Source organism: Nilaparvata lugens, chromosome 3, assembly GCF_014356525.2.
Source record: "Nilaparvata lugens isolate BPH chromosome 3, ASM1435652v1, whole genome shotgun sequence".
In the NCBI taxonomy this organism is placed as follows: Eukaryota; Metazoa; Arthropoda; class Insecta; order Hemiptera; family Delphacidae; genus Nilaparvata; species Nilaparvata lugens.
In genome coordinates this window covers 82335111-82356118 of record NC_052506.1, presented here as the reverse complement: position 1 = coordinate 82356118, position 21008 = coordinate 82335111, and the positions used below count along the sequence as shown (strand labels likewise).

General features: G+C 33.0%; 1 long non-coding RNA gene across 1 annotated transcript; it reads left to right on the top strand.

Annotated features, from left to right (window-relative positions):
- Nucleotides 1-250: 250 nt before the first annotated feature.
- Nucleotides 251-19437, top strand: LOC111053223. Its single transcript, XR_002606220.2, has 3 exons — nucleotides 251-580; nucleotides 17685-17837; nucleotides 19337-19437. It is a non-coding gene; the product is annotated as an uncharacterized LOC111053223 (long non-coding RNA).
- Nucleotides 19438-21008: the final 1571 nt, after the last annotated feature.

Below are 21008 nucleotides of genomic sequence, written 5' to 3'. Positions count from 1 at the left end.
TAATGCGAACACATCTCTTATCGATGAACTGAAAAATTGAACAATTATTGTTGAAGACTACAGAGAAAGAAATTCTTTCGTTTGTGGGGCTGGCAAGAATCGGATTCAATGAAAATTACTCCAAAGAGAAGCTTATCCGTTGTCATAGTAACTCTATACAGCTGGTCAACACAAAATCAAAGCACGCCACTGGTTGAAGTTTGTGGTGGGGATCAAAACATATGTTTGGCAGACGAAGACGGGCTTTGTTTACTGTTATGTGAAATCTGAATCTGAAATGCCAAACTAGCTGGATTCACTTCTTGTTCATTGTTCTTTGTTCTCACAGTATTATCCGTAAAGACTAGATTAGACTTCCATCAACATCTTTCTACTATGAATATGTTCTGAATTTTTCAAATCATGTATTTTATGCAGCTAGAAACGTCGTCTAGTTTTCTAGAATGCGAGGTTAAAAGAACTTGGCTTTCAGTCGGTGGAAGAAGGTTGAGCTATTTCTGGTCAACACGGTGCCTTCTCAAATTAGTTTCTTTGCATTTGATTGCCAATAATCATTTATGATGACTGTTCTGCTATTCAAGTAAGTAATGTAAACGTAATTGCAGTACCTATTTTACAAATGAATCCTGTTATATGTGAATTGAATTTTTGTTGTGACATCTTTATTTTCTAGCTATGTACAGTGTATATTATGGTGATAGATTTTCAATATAAAAGATCATATCTCTAGCCGTTCAGATTGAATTCTGATTTAACTTTTTAAATTTTGAGGCAACAAGCTGATGAATAACCTAAACTATAAGAAATGCAATTTATGAAGTTATCAAGTTACATCGCCACTTCTCTTTGTTTTGCAGTATTGTAGAGATGATGTTGTGATGTATCCTGGGTCTCCGTAAAAGTATAAGATTATCGTGAGGTCCAGGTCCACCTTATAATGGAAGTAGAGAAAAATAGAAGAACAGTGTTGTTGATTCTCTGCCATGCCAATGCTCTATATAGAAGATAGCTGATTCCTGTGTATCCAATGTAATATCAAATGCTCATCCCTTTTAATATAATCAATTACATATGTATTATAGTCAAGAAATATTCAATTAAACATTCTAAAATATCTTTTTCAATTGTCGAAATATTTTGTATATGAATTATATGTCCACATTGTTTAAAAACAATCTGGCAACATTGCAAAGTAAGGTAAGGATAGCGCTATCTGCTGTGACGAATGATATATAATAATAGCAACACCATTATAGTTGAATATATTTATTATAATGTAGACCTCACTATAGAGTCTTGACTGTATTCATCAGAATAATTTGATAGATTGAATTGTGAGAGAAATTATCTAATTATTGTAACTTCTTCAATCACAATATTAACGTGGATTAGCTATCACAACTGAATCTTTACCCGGTTTTGGGTAAACTCGGGCGTCTCGAAGTGCAATTACTATTTGACGACTCTAGCCGTCGTCGGCTAGTGTCGTTATGGGCGAGACCATATTAAGCGTTTTTCCAGGCGTTTTCGGAGTCAGCAAGGTAGGTACCTCTCCAATCCTCTCTAAGGATCTCTAAGCTCCTGAAAAAACGCCCAATATGGTCTTGTTATAAAAACGCCTCAAGTATGGGGGCGACCGGACACGTTCACTTAGAGCGAGGCCACACAAGCCTTTTTTTTCAGACGAGTTGGCAGTGCAGGAAGCTCCCCGATTGGTTGATTATCATCTGATTCCCAAATACAAACTCAATCAAACCTTAAAAATCCTCTTAAAGCCTCATCCTAAGGACCAGAACATAGTAAGCGTTTTTAGGCGCCAACCCAATCAGCCAATCGAAGAGCTTTCTGCCCTGCCGACTTGTAAAAAATGCTTGAAAAAGCTTACTTGTGGCTTGGACCTTATTGTTTTGGGAGCTGTACAAATTGAATATCACAATTGCTTGGAAGCCAAACTGAACTCAAAGTACTAAAATTAACTAGATTGAAGTACCCATAAGTCCAAAAAAACTGTAGTGAGTCCAAGTTTCAAGGGTAATATTGGTGTTGCTATCATTCGACAAAGCGGATAGCGTTATCCTTTTCCATCTTCGTAATTACATCAGATATACATACCGGTATCAGCTATCCTCTATAGATGGCAGTGGCAAGGCAGAGAATCGGCAACTCTGTTCTCCAACTCTCCACTGCCATCATAACGTGGACTGAACTATATAGTTCAATTTGGCGTCCTGAACAAAATATATGGAATACAGTACTTTTCAATTTCTAAGTACTTTCGACTCAAATATTTACAATACATTTTTGCTGTATAATCATTCTCAATTATTTTTCCATTCAGAAAATTTCAATTTAACCACTTCAGAATAGGTTTGCTTCTCTGACGAATAAATTATCTTGCTGAATTCTCTGACAAATACTTTGTGGGCTACATGAGTATATTATTTTAATATAATAAAACAGTTTTCAATTTAGATCAACATGATTATGATTCAAAATAACTCAAAATATGAAAAAAATTTCACATGTTTTTGCTTTTATAATACTGTTTTGACACATCAATGATAATTTATGATATTTTACAATACAATGATAACAATGATAATTTAGATTAATATGATTATGATTCCAAACCTCTCAAAATATGATAAAAATTGTACATGTTTTTGCTTTTATAATACTGTCTTGACACATCAATGATAATTTATGCACAAATGGTGATTATGTTTGGAACAAAGTCAATAGTTTTTCACTACATAAAGAACAAAATACAGACTGTAAATATGTTTTCCAGATTGAGAAATAAAAAGATATTTGTTGAGTTCTCAAATACAAATTAATGTTTGTTCAGTTATCAAAATGAATAAATAATCACATATCTATGAATAGGTAACATTAATGGTAATATTTAGTATTGTAGAAACCTGAAAATAAATTGAGTTTTAAATCTATTGAAAAAATATTAGCAAGTCTTTATGAAAGATTTTGAGTCATATTATGTATGTTTTCTGTTCTGTTATTTCATCTCATAACTCGTGTTGTAAGCATACACCTGTGGATAAATAAAGGTCTCTTGACAAAGATTTGAGAATGTTTAGAATTAGATATCTAAAGCTGTGTTTTCGTAACGGGCAGAAGCAGAATCGATTGCAGCGCACCCAGGCGGGCAGAAACAGTAACATTCAAAGAACTAGTTCTTTGACATGAATTTTGCTTTATGTGTTATGCGTAATGAACTTTTTGGGTTGTCCAAAAGGTAATTCTGAAATGATTATTGGAGATTTAATTCAATAAAGTGAATTAATTGCTTTTTAAAACTCAGATAACTTTTCCACAATTATTAGTTACTTCAATAATTATGCAAAATTCTATGCTTTATAGGCATGTCAATCTATAAGAGTTAACTTTTCATTTCCTATGCTTGAAATTTGTAAGGGTAAATTATTTGAAGTAACTGATTGTATTTCATTATTAATAAGATATTATTTTATTAACTGGAAGCATTCCATTATTAATAAGATATTATTATAATTATTTTATTAACTAGAATCAATTGCCTTCAGAGTCAATGCATGTTCTTTGAATCACATCGTTTATAGGTAGGCCTACCTACTATGAGTACCGTATTCAACTTCAAGGCCTATTGAAGCTCTATCGAAAAGAAAATCAATAAATAAATAACAAATAAGTGCTTTAATTTTGGCATTTTTGGAATCTATGGGATATATTACACCAAGGGATATCAATATTGTAAACGTTTTTTAGGCAATTTTATTTTAGCAGTCCCCTTTTTGATCATTGGATGGGTACGGTCCCGGCTGATATACAATCATGTATAAGAATCGTGAGGCCAATTGACTGCCTAAATCAATATGCCTTCTCAGGCAATGTTCAATTAGGGACTCCTCACCAGTAAAAACTATACGAATATTGGAAATTATTATTATTATTATAGATTAACACATATGACATGTACAAAGTGTATTCAAACAGGCGAACTAATTCTAATAATTATTGTTGAGATAACTATATCTTGCTTTAATAAACGAGTTCTGTTATGGTACTTTAAATAACACATAGCCTATTTTAAAATGGATGAATATTTATTAATTATAGAAGGTAACTAGTACCCTTGTGATATTCCAAAATGAAACATGATTAGTTTCGACATTTTCAATAAGGACTCTCTCGACAATGACATAATTAGAAACTGGTCATGCTTATTTTGAATATTTTAGGGTAGGCCTACTAGTTATTTTCTACAATTAACCATTAAAGTTGCCCTATTAAAATTAATACTTTATTAGGGTATTAATTAGAATTAGAGTAGCCTTTCAAACTCCTTATTCACTATAATGTTCTAAAAGCTTATCAATTTTAATCAAAACCTTGGAAATATAGCCTAAAAGGTAGAATTGAAAGTGATTATATTTGATGTGGCTTGGAACATCATATTTTCAACTTTTGCGTAAGTTATTTTTCATATCCTCTACACGTGTATACGTCTTTAAGCCAGTTCTTTCCTCTATTATAGTATAGAAGATGATAGATAGATGGATATATCATCCATTTATCTATATTCTTCTATACTATAATAAAGGAAATGAATGAGAATAAATTCTCACCATACCTTTTCTCTGGAAATCCTATCATATGACCACCTTTCAATTAAAAAAAGAAGTTGAATTCAAAGTGGTGGTTCCAAAATGGCGGAAAAAATTTGGGTGTGACGGAAAACCTGTTTTTATCATTCGAAAAGGATCCCTAATCTTACCTATCTTCTAATTACCCTTTTAAGAGAATGTTCTGAACTGAAAACTTGATGTAATCAAATATTGAAGAATTTAAAATAGGTTTGTAACCATCCCCGGTTAAACAAGAATCTATATGCAAAATTTCAAGTTAATCAGTCCAGTAGTTCAGACGTGATGATGCGTCAAACATAATTTTCCTATACTACTTTACACCTATATACCTGTATAATAATATTTTTTAATTCCACCATATGATTTGGTGATTTTTAATGAAATCGAATGTACCATTAATGAAATTTAAACATTAATTCTGAAAAATCTAAAAGGAAAATCAAAATTTGGGCTTCCAGGTGCACGAGATTGATATTTTAGAATCTATGTGAAAATTTGGAGATCTAAATCATTCCCGTTTTTCCGGTATGCAATCCACAAGTTGACATGTTTTGATGCGAACAAACGAACACACGAACAAACACAACCCTACTCTCTCTTCTATATATATAAAAGCGAAATGGCACTCACTGACTGACTGACTGACTGACTCACTCACTCACTCACTCACTCACTCACTCACTCACTCACTCACTCACTCACTCACTCACTCGCATAACTAAAAATCTACCGGACGAAAATCGTTCAAATTTGGTAGGTATGTTCAGTTGGCCCTTTAGAGGCGCACTAAGAAATCTTTTGGCAATATTTTAACTCTAAGGGTTGTTTTTAAGGGTTTAAAGTTCACCTTTTAGCATGTATATTCTTCTTCTCCCAATCTCTTAATTATAATTGAAATTTCCATATCATATGTTACTATAGAACTATAATCTAGATAGAGTACCTCTTCGAAACAGTTGTTAACTGGCAACTAAATTAATAATTTTGTCAGCTTGGCATTAAGTTGAGTTGACTTTGTTAGGTTGGCACCAAGTTGAAGATTTAAATGCATTCATCGCGGAAAATTGATTGGGCACTGCTACTTCAATCCTGGGAATATTATATTACTAGCCGTCAGGCTCGCTTCGCTTGCCATATCCGTTTAGCTAGACGTTTAGTCTGAACCCCTGACTGGATTGTCCTAACATGATAAAAATGCAGGCGAGCGAAGCGAGCCTGCTAATCTCATTCTTGGACGATCCAGTCGGGGGTCCAGGGGGCGGAGCCCCCTGGCTAGACGGATATGGCGAGCGAAGCGAGCCTGACGGCTAGTATTATATAGATGTTGCTATAATTTCGAATGAGACGGAAGTTATGGTTTGTATTAAGTGGGCTAGAATGTGATTGATTTTCTTACCTGCCTATATAGTAGCAGCATATGGAAGGAAGTTTGCTAATAGAATATTTATAAAGTTTTAGCGTGACTGCAATTTCAGCAAACTTCCTCTTGTTTTGTGAGTAAATGTTTTCCCAACTTTTCCGAAATACTTCCTTATTTTCTTCTCTGTGTGGAAATATGAAATATTCAACTGTTCATGAATAGCTAAATTGTTAGCATTTGTTGAAATTGTTCAATATTCTTGCCGGTGTATACTTTAGAAGTGCCGGTTACACAAAAGTCGGTTAAAATTTAACCGTCTTTTGTGCAACTAGGCCTAAGGATTTTTACCAAGGGAGAAGCTGAATATTGTCAAGTGGACTCAACATTATCAAAAATACTACTCTTAAAGAATGATTAAACACGTAGCTTTGAAAAGCCCATACAATAGAAGTTCAAAGCATTACTTGTAGTTAATATATTATTAAATTTAGATAACAGTTTAGACAAAGGTTTTTACACAATCTTTGATGTATAGATTGGACAAAAATTCACTACCCTACTATTAACAAAGCTTCATGATTTATAGTGACTTTTGGGTCCCTCGGTATCTACAGTAAACATTTTTTATAAAATTTTATAGTTAGGAATTATCATTATTTTATAAAAGCTTCACTTTATAGTCTTTGATAGTGTAATATCCATTTCTTATAGCATATTTTATTTTATTCGACTATTTCTAAATCCATCATGCCATTATTATATCTTGTATAAGTTGAGGAAAAGTGAATATCTGGTAATGAATAGAGTATGTGCCTTTCTTGAATATCTCTTTCAAAAAAGGTACATACTCTACTCATTACCAGATATTAACTTTTCCTCAACTTATACAAGATATAATAATGGCATGATGGATTTATAAATAGTTGAATAAAATAAAATCTGTGAATTACCAGTCAGAATGTTTTAAAGAAGAATCACTCTTCAAATCTTTCATAAATTATGGACAATGACGTTATTATAATATGGGTTATATCTAAATTTGCACATTGGGTAACGCTAAATGGACTAGCAAATAATGGCGGTCAGACAAATTTAAGTTCTCCTGACCGAAAACTACACAACATCTCAAAAAATTTGGAAATATACAGTGTATATGTAAGCATTTGAGGCTTATGAGCTATATAGGCTATTTGTTGTGTATCTGCCATACGCTAAATAAATATAAATAAATTTTATTTTTAGTAACGAAAGTTAATAGGCTTAAAACAGGTTAAATTGAAAATTGTTCTATTGAAAATGTTCTAGTATAGTATAAACTGATGATTGAATGTAGTTGAAAAAATGGTATTAAATCAAGATCTACTGTCAAATTTTGTAATTTTTCCACCTACTGTTGGGTACTGTATTGATGATGTGGATGTAAATTTATTAATTTTGGAAGAGAAGTAACTCCAGATGCTACCCAGCAATTTATAGCCATCAAAGATATACCAATTTCCAGAGTGAATTTGAACGAGTACAAATTGTACTCATTCCACAAATTTATTCAGAATTATTATTTATGAAAATGTGTGAGGTGACTCTTGAAGTCTTGATTGATTGTATTCATATACTCAAATTATTTAATCAAGAAATAAAAAACAAATGTAAATACCCTTTTGAAAAAATTTAAGTCACAACATTTTTTAACCTCTCATTTTTAAGTGAGTTACAATTTTATGTGACACTAGCCTATCTAGTGTTTGTACATTCTTTGTTGATTAAAGATGATTCAATCAGTTATTGTGATTTTAATTCAAAATAGTCATTTTATTATATAAAAAGTTATAGGCTCACAACTCAACACATCTAAAGGAAGAGAGACAAAGGGAGACTTGATGTTTCTCCTTTTCTAGATCATTTTTATTAGTGTGTAAAGATTTGATGCTATTCCCGCTAGCAAATCAGCTTATTAGCCATCAGGCAGACGACAAAAATCTATGATGATGGCTGATCTAAATTTAAAATTGGTAAAGGAGATGATTCTCCTTTACTAGATCATTTATTAGTGTGTAAAGATTTGATGCTATCTCGACTAGCGAATCAGCTTATTAGCCATCAGACAGACGACAAAAATTTATGATGATGGCTGATCTTAATTTAAAATTTCGTCATGCTCCTAGTTGATTTAAATTACAGTAGTGTTATTATAGTTTCTTTCGCCTTTTATGTTTTCATCAACACGCCACAGTCAGCTAGGGTTACACACAATAGGAGTGCAAAGATGGTCGCCAATTGAATGAATGAGATTCATTGCAAACTGTCAGCATTTTTTGAATGGGTAGCCCCAATGCTAGCCCATTCATAAAGAATGCTAAGAGTTTGAATGGAATCTTACAAACTAGAGTAATTTGATGAATGAATGTGATTCCTGCTAATTTACTACATTCATTCACACATCAACCTTTATCCGGATTTGTCTGAAAGGGATTGAACGATCATCTTGAATGATGATGGGCCATATTCATCAAGGTCCTCAATCCCATTCAATATATAGCCCAGTCAATGAAGGTCCAAAAAAGCAGTTTCGATCCGAAAATTAAATAAAAGCTGAATTTCCCACCATCGATAGAACCCTCCTAGAGGGTCTTTCTCCCAAAAGTCCCAAGAAATCCCCTTGGAGCTTTCCGCCCCAGCCCCCTAAAACATGAAAAATGCAGGTAAACACGGGAAATCAATTATCTCTGTAACCATTGATCGGAAACAGTTCTATTATAAGTCATTCGATTCGTTACATTATAGACTAAAATATTAGTCGTATTAATTTCCTCAATAAATCAAACAGTTAAAATTTAGGGGTTTTTCGATTTGATTTTTGTTTTCTCCGATTAACTTCGAAGCAAATAATCTAAAGGAAATTAGACAAATAATTAATGTAGCCACATTCATTGCGAATCCATTGATGTATATTGTTATTTATTTGCGATTCGATTTGACGCTGTGGAAGGGGAAACAGTCGACGCGGTACGGCGTGGCTGACTCTCTTCACCATAGTAAACAGTAAAATACAGTAGTAGGCCTACTGCTTTCTAAGTTGCATCTTATTCACACTATGGCGCTCCAAACAATCAATTTTGTCTATTGTTTTGACATGTGATGAAACTAGTTTTTCACATTTTAATTCTCTAAAATCATTTTGTTGTTATATATGTGCTAAATCATGCATTCTATGACAGACAAAGATATTGTTTGCAACCGATAAAATATTCATACTATTACATAATATAGTACATATTTAAAATATGTGTGTATGATCATAATTCTATGCTAAAATTTATCATAAGTTATGAATGTCAAAAACTGAGATAAATCATAGATTACAATAGTGTTAACAGTGGCAATTTCCTGAAAAATCATAGCGTGCAGTTTTTGCTGTTTTCTACAGTTAATATTCTCCAAGCCAGGTTGATAATATACCTTCAGTTGAGCCAAATATATATGACGGCTGAGGCATAAAAAATATACATTGGGCTTGTTGAGTTGAAAATTTCTATGATTCTCTCTGTAAAGTAGCTTATCTTCCGTTCTTACTAGTTGAATCTACATTATTTAGACAGTCCAATATGAAAATTCAGTAGATTCTAAAGATGAAAGCCATGCAAACATACAAATTAAGGAAGAGTAAGCATGCATAAAAGGTAGGAAAATCATGTAAGTGTTTCACATTTAACCACAAAGTACCCTACCGTATAAGAATAATTGAAAGATGATTCATCATCTTCTATTAATTTTGTTAGCATATAGATTTTTCACCTCCACTCGCATCTTGTCATTCATTACACAAGGTTGGCAGAAGCTTTTCTTTATGTCGATTAATGTTGATTGAAATTGATTTTGATTAAGGCACCAAAAGAATAGATCATTTTCTATTTGAAGTATTCAAATTAAATCTATTGAACATGATTTCTTATGACTTAGCATTTACAAATTCAGTTGGGTGAAGCTATTTGAAAATTGTACCTGATTATCAATTTCATGGTTTTTATACCATTCTAGTTCATTGTGATCATTGAAGGGTTGAAGTGATAAGTTAGTTCAAGTGAATTCTAGTACACAAGTATATTGTGCTTATAATGGGCTCTTCTTTATTTTCTATCGATGTTTTGCAACAGTAGAGAAAATTTAAAATGTTGGTTTACATTTTATAAGCTTTATGAATAATATAAATTAACGGTAATATAAATTTGATAAGTCCAGTATTAAATTAATCTATGTTGATTTTCATTGTATCGCTTTGTATCAATGTTACTTGCACTGTTTGCAATTTATCACTATTCTCTCAAGAATTAGTTTTTTATGAATTTCATGATCTGAAAATTGAAATTCAATTGCTATTTGGATGACGTTCACATTCCACTGGTTTTTTTACAATAATTGTTACGTAGAAGAGTGAGGCAATTCAATCCATTTGGAAGTAAAAGGAAATCACAGTGCGATTTGAACAGTGAATAGTAACTTTGAAATTCAGTTGTTCAATTCATTTCGGCTCGATACTATCATTTGTAATTATAGTTGATCAGAAATATGCATTGTTTATAATGTTTATATTTCAGTTTGACTAATCTTCTATCACAGTCTCGCTTTCATTCATAAACACGATAATCTAAATACGTTGATTACCTTAAAGATGTAGCTTATCTTACGTTGAACAATGTACAATACAAACAATTCTCATTAAATTACTATTATGATGATCATTGGAACTTCTGCCTGTGAATGAGAAAGAGTCATTTTATGAGCCTTGAAATTCGTACCTAGAAAAAGTTGCATTTTAACTAGAAATTTTGTTATTTTTACTATTTATTATAGGTACTGTACATTGATTTTTGTGATTAAAGAGATCAACTACTTTATTCTGAATCAGGATAAGGATAAATAGGGAAATTGTGAGATGGGGATAACATCCTTAGTTACATAGCATCAATTTGAAAGCTCTGATAATAATGATTTGAACGGAACTGCGATTCTGACTTGGTATTGTCTCTTCATGTTCAGTGAGAATAGAAAGCTTCAGAGTAATTCGTTCTCACTATATGTGATAATATTGGTAATATTTGGTAACATTTGTTAATATTTGAACCGAATGTCCAACAAATTAATCTACTTTCAGCTTGAAAATTTCCAACTTATCAGGAGTACAGTGTTATCATTTATAGTATCTCAGGTAGGCCCACCCTTTTATTTATTTTTTTTTTTACGTGATCTGATGATATTCATTCCATTATCAAGTGTTTAAATTATAAAGAGTGATGAAACAAGATAAAACACAAGAAAAGCTATGAAAAGAAATTTTGAATCTTCATTTTTCACAAAATAAGGATAAGATGAAGGAGTCGGACACATAATATATCATGAAACTTCGTTGAAAAACATCAATATCTAAAACTAGAGTTATCAAATTGTGTTACCTCTGACTCGTATGGAGAAGGCACACTTCAAATTAATATAATAAATTCTGTGAGCAAACATCGAAATCCTGATTTTTATCATGAGCATGGTAAAATCAAGAAAATTGTAATATTTTTTTAGAATATTAAAAAGTGAAAATCTATATACAGCGCATGTCAAAACAATAGACAAAATTAATTGTTTCGAGCGCCATAGTGTAAATGAGATGCAATGTAGACGGCAGTATTATTCTGTTTACTATGGTGAAGGGAGTCAGCCGTGTCAGCTGTTTCCCCTCCCACAGCGTCAACTTGAATCGCAAATACATAACAATATACATCAATGGATTTGCAATGAATGTTGCTGCAATAATTATTCGTCACATTGTTCATTAAAATTACTTGCTTCGAAGTTAATCGGAGAAAACAAAAAAATCAAATCAATAAACCCCTAAATTTTTACATTGTATAATTTTATCAAGGAAACTGTTCGATTTATTGAGGAAATGAATCCGACTATTATTGTAGTCCTTAATTTAACGAATCGAATGACATATGATAGATTTTTTTCCAATCAATGGTTACAGAGATAATTGATTTCCAGTTTGCTGTTTACTATGGCTAAGAGAGTCAGCCGCGCCGTTCTGCGTCAACTGTTTCCCCTTCCACAGCGTCAAATGGAATCGCAAATACATAACAATATACATCAATGGATTTGCAATGACAGTGGCTACATTAATTATTCGGCTCATTTTCCTTTAAAACTACTTGTTTCGAAGTTATTCGAAGAAAACAAAAAAATCAAATCACAAACCCCCTAAATTTTTACATACATATTATTTTATCAAGACAACTGTCAATTTTATTGGAAAAATGAATATAACTAATATTGTAGTCCATAATGTAACGAATCGAATGGCATATAATAGAACTGTTTCCGATCAATGGTTACAGAGATAATTGATTTCCCGTGATTACCTGCATTTTTCAACTTTGAGGGTGGCTAGGGGGGAAAGCTCCAAGGGGATTTCTTGGGACTTTTGGGGAGAATGACCCTCTGGGAGGGTTCTATCGATGGTAAAAGATTCAGCTTTTATTTAATTTTCGGATCGAAAAAACCTTTATTGACTGGGCTAATATTTCTTGAAAGTTTGAAGTTCTATCTGTTCACATTGAATGACTGTGAATCTTTTTTGAGGATTGTACATTAGTATAAATATTAGGCAGTATAATCTTATTCTTAAGTCAGTGGTTTTTCCCTGTCTTTCTGTTTTCATAATTTAATTCGCTGTCCACTGAGAACATTTTTGAATAATTTTATTTATTCTACTATATTATTTTTTTAACTTAATTTTTTCCATAAAAATCAATGGAAAATCAATCAATAACATTACAATTGTTATAATAGATTATGAAGACCTGTATAATACGCATTATGAAGACCGTAACACTGGTAAATTTATAATTATTAATTTTCACATAAATAAAGTTTATTCCATGTGTAGAGCGTAGCGGTCCTACTACTCTAGTCTTTAAATTTATTTTATTTTAAGAGAAGTGCACTCCAATAGGGCTTATGCCTAGGTGTGCTCATATTTATTTCGCTTTATGTTTTTGTCATCTGAAGCAAAACATATAATTTTCATTAGTATTTTTTGTATTGTTAGATGGTACAATGTTTTGTAATAATATTATGTTGTGGGGAATAAATTATTTTTTAAATTGAAATTGAATTGAATTGAGGTTGATCTATAATACAGAGTGAGTCATATGTATGGGAACCGTTCAATAAATTGGATACTGTTGTGGGTATAATACTGCAACTTTCAGGATAAGTTATTGGTCGAATACTCTACCTTTTGACGTACAACTGAATTTCAACCCCTCATAAGGTGGTGACTTAGGGATTGTTAGTAGAATATTTTAAATGTAAACACTCATTGTGTGGTACATCATTTTAAAGGCCTTTTCAAACCAAGAAGGTGGCATCAATTAAAATGTTCTATGATACTTGTATCCAAAATGGCGGCTGATTGAAGTTTTAGTTTTCAAGGAAATGAGGGGTTGTAACATAAATATTTTGAATGTTAACACCCATTGGGTGATACATCATTTCAAAGGCCATTTCAAAACGAGATAGATGACATCAATAAGAATGTTCTATGATACTGTTATCAAATATGGCGGCTGATTGAACTTTATCAATTATTTCTTTGAAAACTAAAACTTCAATCAGCTGCCATTTTGGATAAAAGTGTCATAGAACATTTTTATTGATGTCATCTTTCTCGTTTTGAAAAGGCCTTTGAAATGATGTATCACACATAAATAACCAGATATGTACAGAAATTGCTCGCTTAATATAATAATAGGATAAATAAAATGCCGTTTCGCGCCTCCTCAGGTTTGCATCCAGCTAAAGTTTGTCATGAGATGCATTAAACTATTTGGCGGTACGAAGTTCGCCGGGCCAGCTAGTATTAAACAAAATTCGAAATTAAAATTGAAATTTATTCTTCCAAAAAATACATTAAATTACAATATATTACAATGTATAACTGAAAATAGTGGAAATATATTGCTTTAAACAACCCCTGAGTTACTACAGTGTGGGGTTGTTCATGTTCCATATGCATTTTTTATTCTCTTGATTAGTATGGTTACAGTGTTAAACAAATATAAGAATTAAACAAAAATAAAACAGCAGAGCTCTGCATGAATAGAAACGTAAATATAAACTATAAATATAATGCCTTCAATATGAATAGTAAATATGATCGGATCCAGTACTAGAAACTATCAAGTTAAAATCTGAACAATAATGAGAGAGAATGCTAAATAAAACTGAATAAGATAAAGCTATGAAATATAAGAAATAAATTTAGCTGAATTGAAATCTTGAGCTTAAATAATGCAATCTGGTAATTTGAGCGTGTTGAAATGCCATACATACTTAATAAAATTACTAAATTAATCTACTGAGATAAAATTTATTGAAACAATGTTTCCACTTCATTCCTCTCCAATAGCCAACTCGTGGTCAAGTGTCTGAATCTATTCAAGCGTAATGCATCCTTTATTTCACTAGGCAAAAGGTTGAAAATAGGAGGAGCGACATATAGAAAGAATCTCCTGAATTTTTCCTTTCTTGGACGAGGCGGAATAAAGTATCCTCCTGTACGTAGCACAGGAAATGTGCTACGTATACCATTGTAAATATTTTACCATTGGTAAAATACCATTGAAAAAGAGCCACAAATTTAAATCTGTGGCTTTTGACAATTTCTAAGTGTTTTTTATTCAAGACTTTACTTTTTTTCAACTGTCAGCATCTTAAAAGGTGAAACATTGATGATTTTTATAAAAAATCCTGAAAGTTGAAAGTGAATTTCACTGTAGTAGTATGTTTCTGAGATACAGTATTGTTGAATGTCGTGTAAACGATGTGCTAAATATTCCTTTGTCGTAACATAACAATGGTGCGCACTTTCAACTCGTGTTTTGTCCCCATCATATAGCATTGATTGAATATCGGGAGGTCAAAGCGAGGTCAGAGTTTACACACGTCTTGCAACTCTAGTGGATTCACTCTAAGATATCACCATTGGTTGATGTTAGCTATAGTAAGGTCCACGTTATAATGTCAGTATTTGATTAACTTTGATGTTGCTATCCTTGTCTATCATTCGACAAAGTAGTTAGTACTATCATTTTCTAACTTCGCAACGATGCCAAATCTGTTTTTGACAGTGTTGAAACATAATTAATTAAGGCAGAGAATCGACAACGCTGTTCTCCTATCTTTATCCACTGTCATTATAAAGTGGACCTCACTATATAAGGAATGTTGACAGTTTATAAGATATACAGGGTGTTTCAGAAGTAGTGTCGAACATTTTAGGGTATTGTTCCTGGATGATAGGAACTACAAATGTCGTATTTGAAGTGTCCAAAACTCAGCGGTTATCCTTATAATTTTGAAAATTTACACAGGTAGAATTTTTTTGTTTTTTTAAAGTTTATTATTTATAGCGTAAATATTCATACCAAATTTCAGATCTATACAACTTTCCATTCTTGAGATAAAAATTCCTAAGTGAAAAAACAAAATGGCAGCTACAAGGATAACCGCTGAGTTATGGACACTTCAAAAATACGACATTTGTAGACTCCTATCATCCAGGAACAATACCCTATTAAACATACCTAACAATACCCTGTATATTAAATTTATTTATAAGGAATTCTGAGATTGACAGAAATTCAATCTCACTATCTAATTATATTTTCAACTGTGTCAGCATTGGTTGGAAGGGGAAACGTTGATGTTATTTATAAGGGTTGCTGACAGATTGAAGTGAATCAAATTCATTCTACCTCTGTAACTGAGTAGTGAAAAATTCTACCAATAAATCATATAAATCGGTTTTTGCAATTATTGGGTCACTGTTGAGGCCAGCAAATTGAATAATAAAACAGCAATCATATATCCTCCACTTATCTTTCTTCTTCTTCTTCTCTTCTTCTTCTTCTTCTTCTTCTCTTCTTCTTCTTCTCTTCTTCTTCTTCTTCTTCTTCTTCTTCTTCTTCTTCTTCTTCTTCTTCTTTTTCTTCTTCTTCTCCTTCTCCTTCTTCTTCTTCTTCTTCTTCTTCTTCTTCTTCTTCTTCTTCTTCTTCTTCTCCTCCTGTCTCCTTCTCCTTCTCCTTCTCCTTTTGGACATTGATATGTCCAAAGCTCCGCCAATTTATGTAGATGCATAACAATATAATTATTATCTATAGTTATTATATTACAAATTGCTTTTTCATATCATATACAGTTCAATAATTATTTTCTTAGTCTATATCATGTAAATTCATCTATAATTTTGCTGTATTGTAAGCTATTGTATATAAGTGTATAAGACAGTATATATTGTAATCTACATAAATAAAGTACTCAATCAATCAATCAATCTCCTGTCTTCTTTTTCTTCTCCTACTCCTTCTCCTTCTCCTGTCTTTTTTCTTCTCCTACTCTTTTTTTTCTTCTCCTATCTTCTTCTTCTTCTTCTTCTTCTTCTTCTTCTTCTTCTTCTTCTTCTTCTTCTTCTTCTTCTTCTTCTTCTTCTTCTTCTCCTGTCTCCTTCTCCTTCTCCTGTCTTTTTTCTTCTCCTATCTTCTTCTTCTTCTCCTCCTGTCTCCTTCTCCTTCTCCTTCTCCTGTCTTTTTTCTTCTCCTATCTTCTTCTTCTTCTTCTTCCTTCTTCTTCTTCTTCTTCTTCTTCTTCCTTCTTCTTCTTCTTCTTCTCCTTCTCCTTCTCCTGTCTTTTTTCTTCTCCTATCTTCTTCTTCATTCTATTCTTCTCTTCCTCCTCCTTTTTCTTCTCCTCTTTCTCCTCCTTCTCACTCTCCTAATCCTTACTCTGCCCCTCTTCCAACTCCTTCTTCTTCCCTGCTCTCCCCTTTTCCGTCTCCTCTTTCACCTCCTCCTCCTCCTCCTTCTTCTCCTTCACCTTCTTCCCCTTCTCCTTCTCCTTCACCTCCTCCTTCACCTTCAACTCCTCCTTCTCCTTCACCTCCTCCTTCACCTCCTCCTTCACCTCCTTCTTCACCTCCTCCTTCTCCTCCACCTCCTCCTTGTCCTTTACTTCCTCCTCCTCCTCCTCCACCTTCTCCTACTTCACCTCCTCATTCTCCTTCACCTCCTACTTCTCCTTCACCTCCTGCTTCTCCTTCACCTCCTCCTTCACCGCCTCCTCCTCCTTCACCTCCTCCTTCTCCTTCACCTCCTGCTTCTCCTCCACCTTCTCCTTCACCACCTCCTCCTCCTCCTCCTTCTCCGTCTCCTCTTTCACCTCCTCTTTCTTCTCCTCCTCTTCCTCCTCCTCCTCCTCCTCATCCTTTTCCTTCACCTCCTGCTTCTCCTTCACCTTCAACTCCTTCTCCTTCAACACCTCCTTCTCCTTCACCTCCTTCTCCCTCACCTCCTCCTTCTCCTTCACCACCTCCTTGTCCTTCACCTCCTCCTTCTCCTTCACCTCCTGCTTCTCCCTCACCTCCTCCTTCTCACCCCCGTTTCTAGGTTAGCTTTGATGTTAGAAATGAATCGAATTGGGTTAAGGGGATGCCTGTGAACGCGACTGGAGCAGCGAAAGTTACATTGTATTCTTGTAATAGCCTTTACCTGTTACAAATGTCAAACATTCTTTGTGCTTTGCATTATTGTATTTTGTGAATAAATGATCAGCTGTTTGTGTGGCCTCCATTTTTGCAGGGAGGTGAAGCTCAACTGTGTGCCCAGTGTGGCAGTCCTGATGCATTGATACATGTGACGTCACTAATGTGTCACTTCAACCTAGTTTGGCTGCTACAGTCAGCGACGCACAGTGACGCGGTCAGCATTCAACGTCACTGAGATGTGTTGAAGGTAACTTAAACATTAGATAATTCAACTTTTAAAGATCTCTAACATCGCGGGGATGTGTTGAAGGTAACTTGAACATTTGATAATTCAATTTTTGAAGATTCAACGTCACTGAGATGTTATTTATCACATTGTGTACAAATACTTGAACATTAAATAATCAAAATTTTATGAATGAATTACAGTATATTAATTTTATAAATAGAAAGAATTTTACGGCCATCGAATACATTGAACAAAGGCATCGTCAAGTTTATAAAGCTAAATAGATTATACACAAAATATTACATTACAGAAAGTCGAAAATGAAATTTTCAGTCGAATAACATTATTAGAAGTCTAAAACAACATCGGTTTATTGGTTTTATTCATTGATTTAGGTTACAATAATATTATAATAAATATTGTGAATTATGATAATATGGCCAGAGGAATAGTTTTGTTCAGTAGTATTCATCATATAATTTCCTCAAACTATTTTTTTTCCAAAATTTGCTGTATAGAAGTCCTCAGAGTATTAATTTATCTGGATTGTTTTAATTAAATTGAACAATCTTCTTAAATGGTTTTTACCTTCACTTAGTCAGTGTATTTCAACATTAAATTGTAATTAAATTACTTATTGTGAGCAATTCAACTTCAAAACTAATTAGAATGGAACTAATTAATTAGCATATAATCCTCTCTCCTAAAATGAAATGCATAAATAATTCAATAAACAGTCAATATCCGTTTAATAATTAATTATAGAATACATTACAAAATCTTGAAGTGTCAAAGTTTGGGAATGTGATAAAATATTAATTTTTCAATTGTTTTCTAAGGGTGCATCAAACTTTGTGACTAAAATCAAAGCAAAGCATGGCTTTTGTTAGGTAATAAATGGTACATGTCTGAGTAGGCATCCAAGAGTTATCAGTACCATGTTTAATACAAGTATTTTAAAACTTCACTTTGTAATTTCTATTCAAATAAAAATAATATAAATGTAATATTACAAATAAATAATATTCTGATATTTGATGACAAGGTTATTTAGAGGTATGATGTGAGGACCCCTGTATTTCAAAGTTTTGACGAACTGTGTATAATTTATACAAGTTATCCAACTGTGTATGATTTGTGCTACTCATATGCAATTGAGTGTAGGCTACTCATATGCTATATTAAATTATAACTTACTTATAATAATTACTTTTATTACTTACTTAATAATTACATATTATTACAAACTTATAATATGCAACTCTGGTTTGCGCACAGGCATTTTTTGCCCATGCAGACCATTTTCTAAAGATTTACTTGGCTTACTGTATTCATGAGGTTGATTTTATTCTTTGTTGTTGTTTTATATTGATAATGAGTACATAAGATTATTACTTTGTATGTAAAGTGCATTTTTTTTTTTTTGAAATAAATATCTTTTGTCTGTCTGTCTGAAATATATGCTGAAATACATACTTGAAATGTCGTGAATATGTAATTATTATTTTTTTTTCTAGAAAGCGTCTCAATATCAGTACCTTCCTCTGGTCCACAATGACTGTGCATCAATATAGGAAGCCACCGCAATATATCCTACAAATGGATTCATAATGAAAATTATTATTATTTAAAAATTTTAAATATTGCAATTATTACTCAAATGCTAATGAATTAATTATTATTATTAAACGAAAATCCAAATTAAATGCTGTAATTCACCCCGAAGACTTCTGCTACTGCAAATATTGACAACAGGGTAAACAGCTAGATGGAAATTCAATGAGCGCTACTATTCAAAAATTATTTGTCTGCCCGGGAATCGAACCCAGTACCTCCTAATTGCCGGGCAGGAATGCTTACTCTTATACAAAACTGACAAGCTGGATAGCTGCGCTAAAATGAGTTCGTACTCCGGAAAATGTGGTTCCATTGACGTAAAAGACATTGCACTGTGACTACAGATTCATTGATTTTAAAAAACTGCTCGACAGCGAACACACGATGTTGTAGGATCCAACGCTCCATAGCGACTGGAAGTTAAAAACAGCTACAGCCTGATTGAATGAAGACAGTAAAGGTTTAATGATTAAGAAAACCATTAAAGAATAGACAGGAAAGGTTTAGGTGAAAGCAGGCTATACACACATAATATTATGTGCCTACAACTTTAAATTCAATACATACAACCCAAAAACCACTCTGTACGCAATTTAAAATTATCTATTAATGACTAGCTGGCCCGGCGAACTTCGTACCGCCAAATAGTTAATGTATCTCATGACAAACTTTAGCTGGATGCAAACCTGAGGAGGCGCGATGCGGCATTTTGCATCCAGGTGCTTCTTGCTTTGAATGGAAGCACTCATACATACACACACACACACACACACACACACACACTGAATCGGGCATGGCGTGGAACAGTGTGATAAGGCAATCTCCATAACATCAACACTTTGTATCACCAAGCCGCGCCTCCTCAGGTGTGTTTAGCCTTGGCTTAATCTGATGCATCATCACTATATTTTTATGAAAATTATCCAACAATCAGTATTTACATTCATATCTTAATATGTGATTAGTTATATATTTATCCAGTAATAATTTACTAAAAAACAATTCTAAACAACGAAGACAGCACAATTATTCGAAACAAAGCAATGTCTTTAGAGCATGTAAGTCTTTAACCTCAGGCCGCACTGCTGGATGGTTATACACAGAACAGTCATTTTGTTTTTAGTCGGGGCGTTTAGAATAAAATACATGGGCGGTTATGGAGCAGCACTCACTCTTGTCTACTATCTACCGACGGCTGTTGGATGACGCAATGATTATAACAGCTGATTTTTATTTCTGTGTATGGCCAGCTCACAAATCTTCTCCCATAAGGATTATAATATGTAAACTTTGAAGGACTTTAGGAAAGAGTCCTGAAGTCGGATTATAAATTTGATATGCCATAAACCTGGTCCTGAACATAACTAAAAAATCATCAAATTCGGTGTACACATAAAAAAGTTATTGAATGTAAAAATTTGAGGCTTGATTTTTATTTATATAGATTATCAATTTATCTATTCTAGTCGATAATTTCAACATTTTTAAAATTTCAAGTTGATTTTTTTGAATTAATCTAGTTTCTGAAATGGCATATTTTGGGCTGTCTGCCAACATATTTTGTTCCAGGTG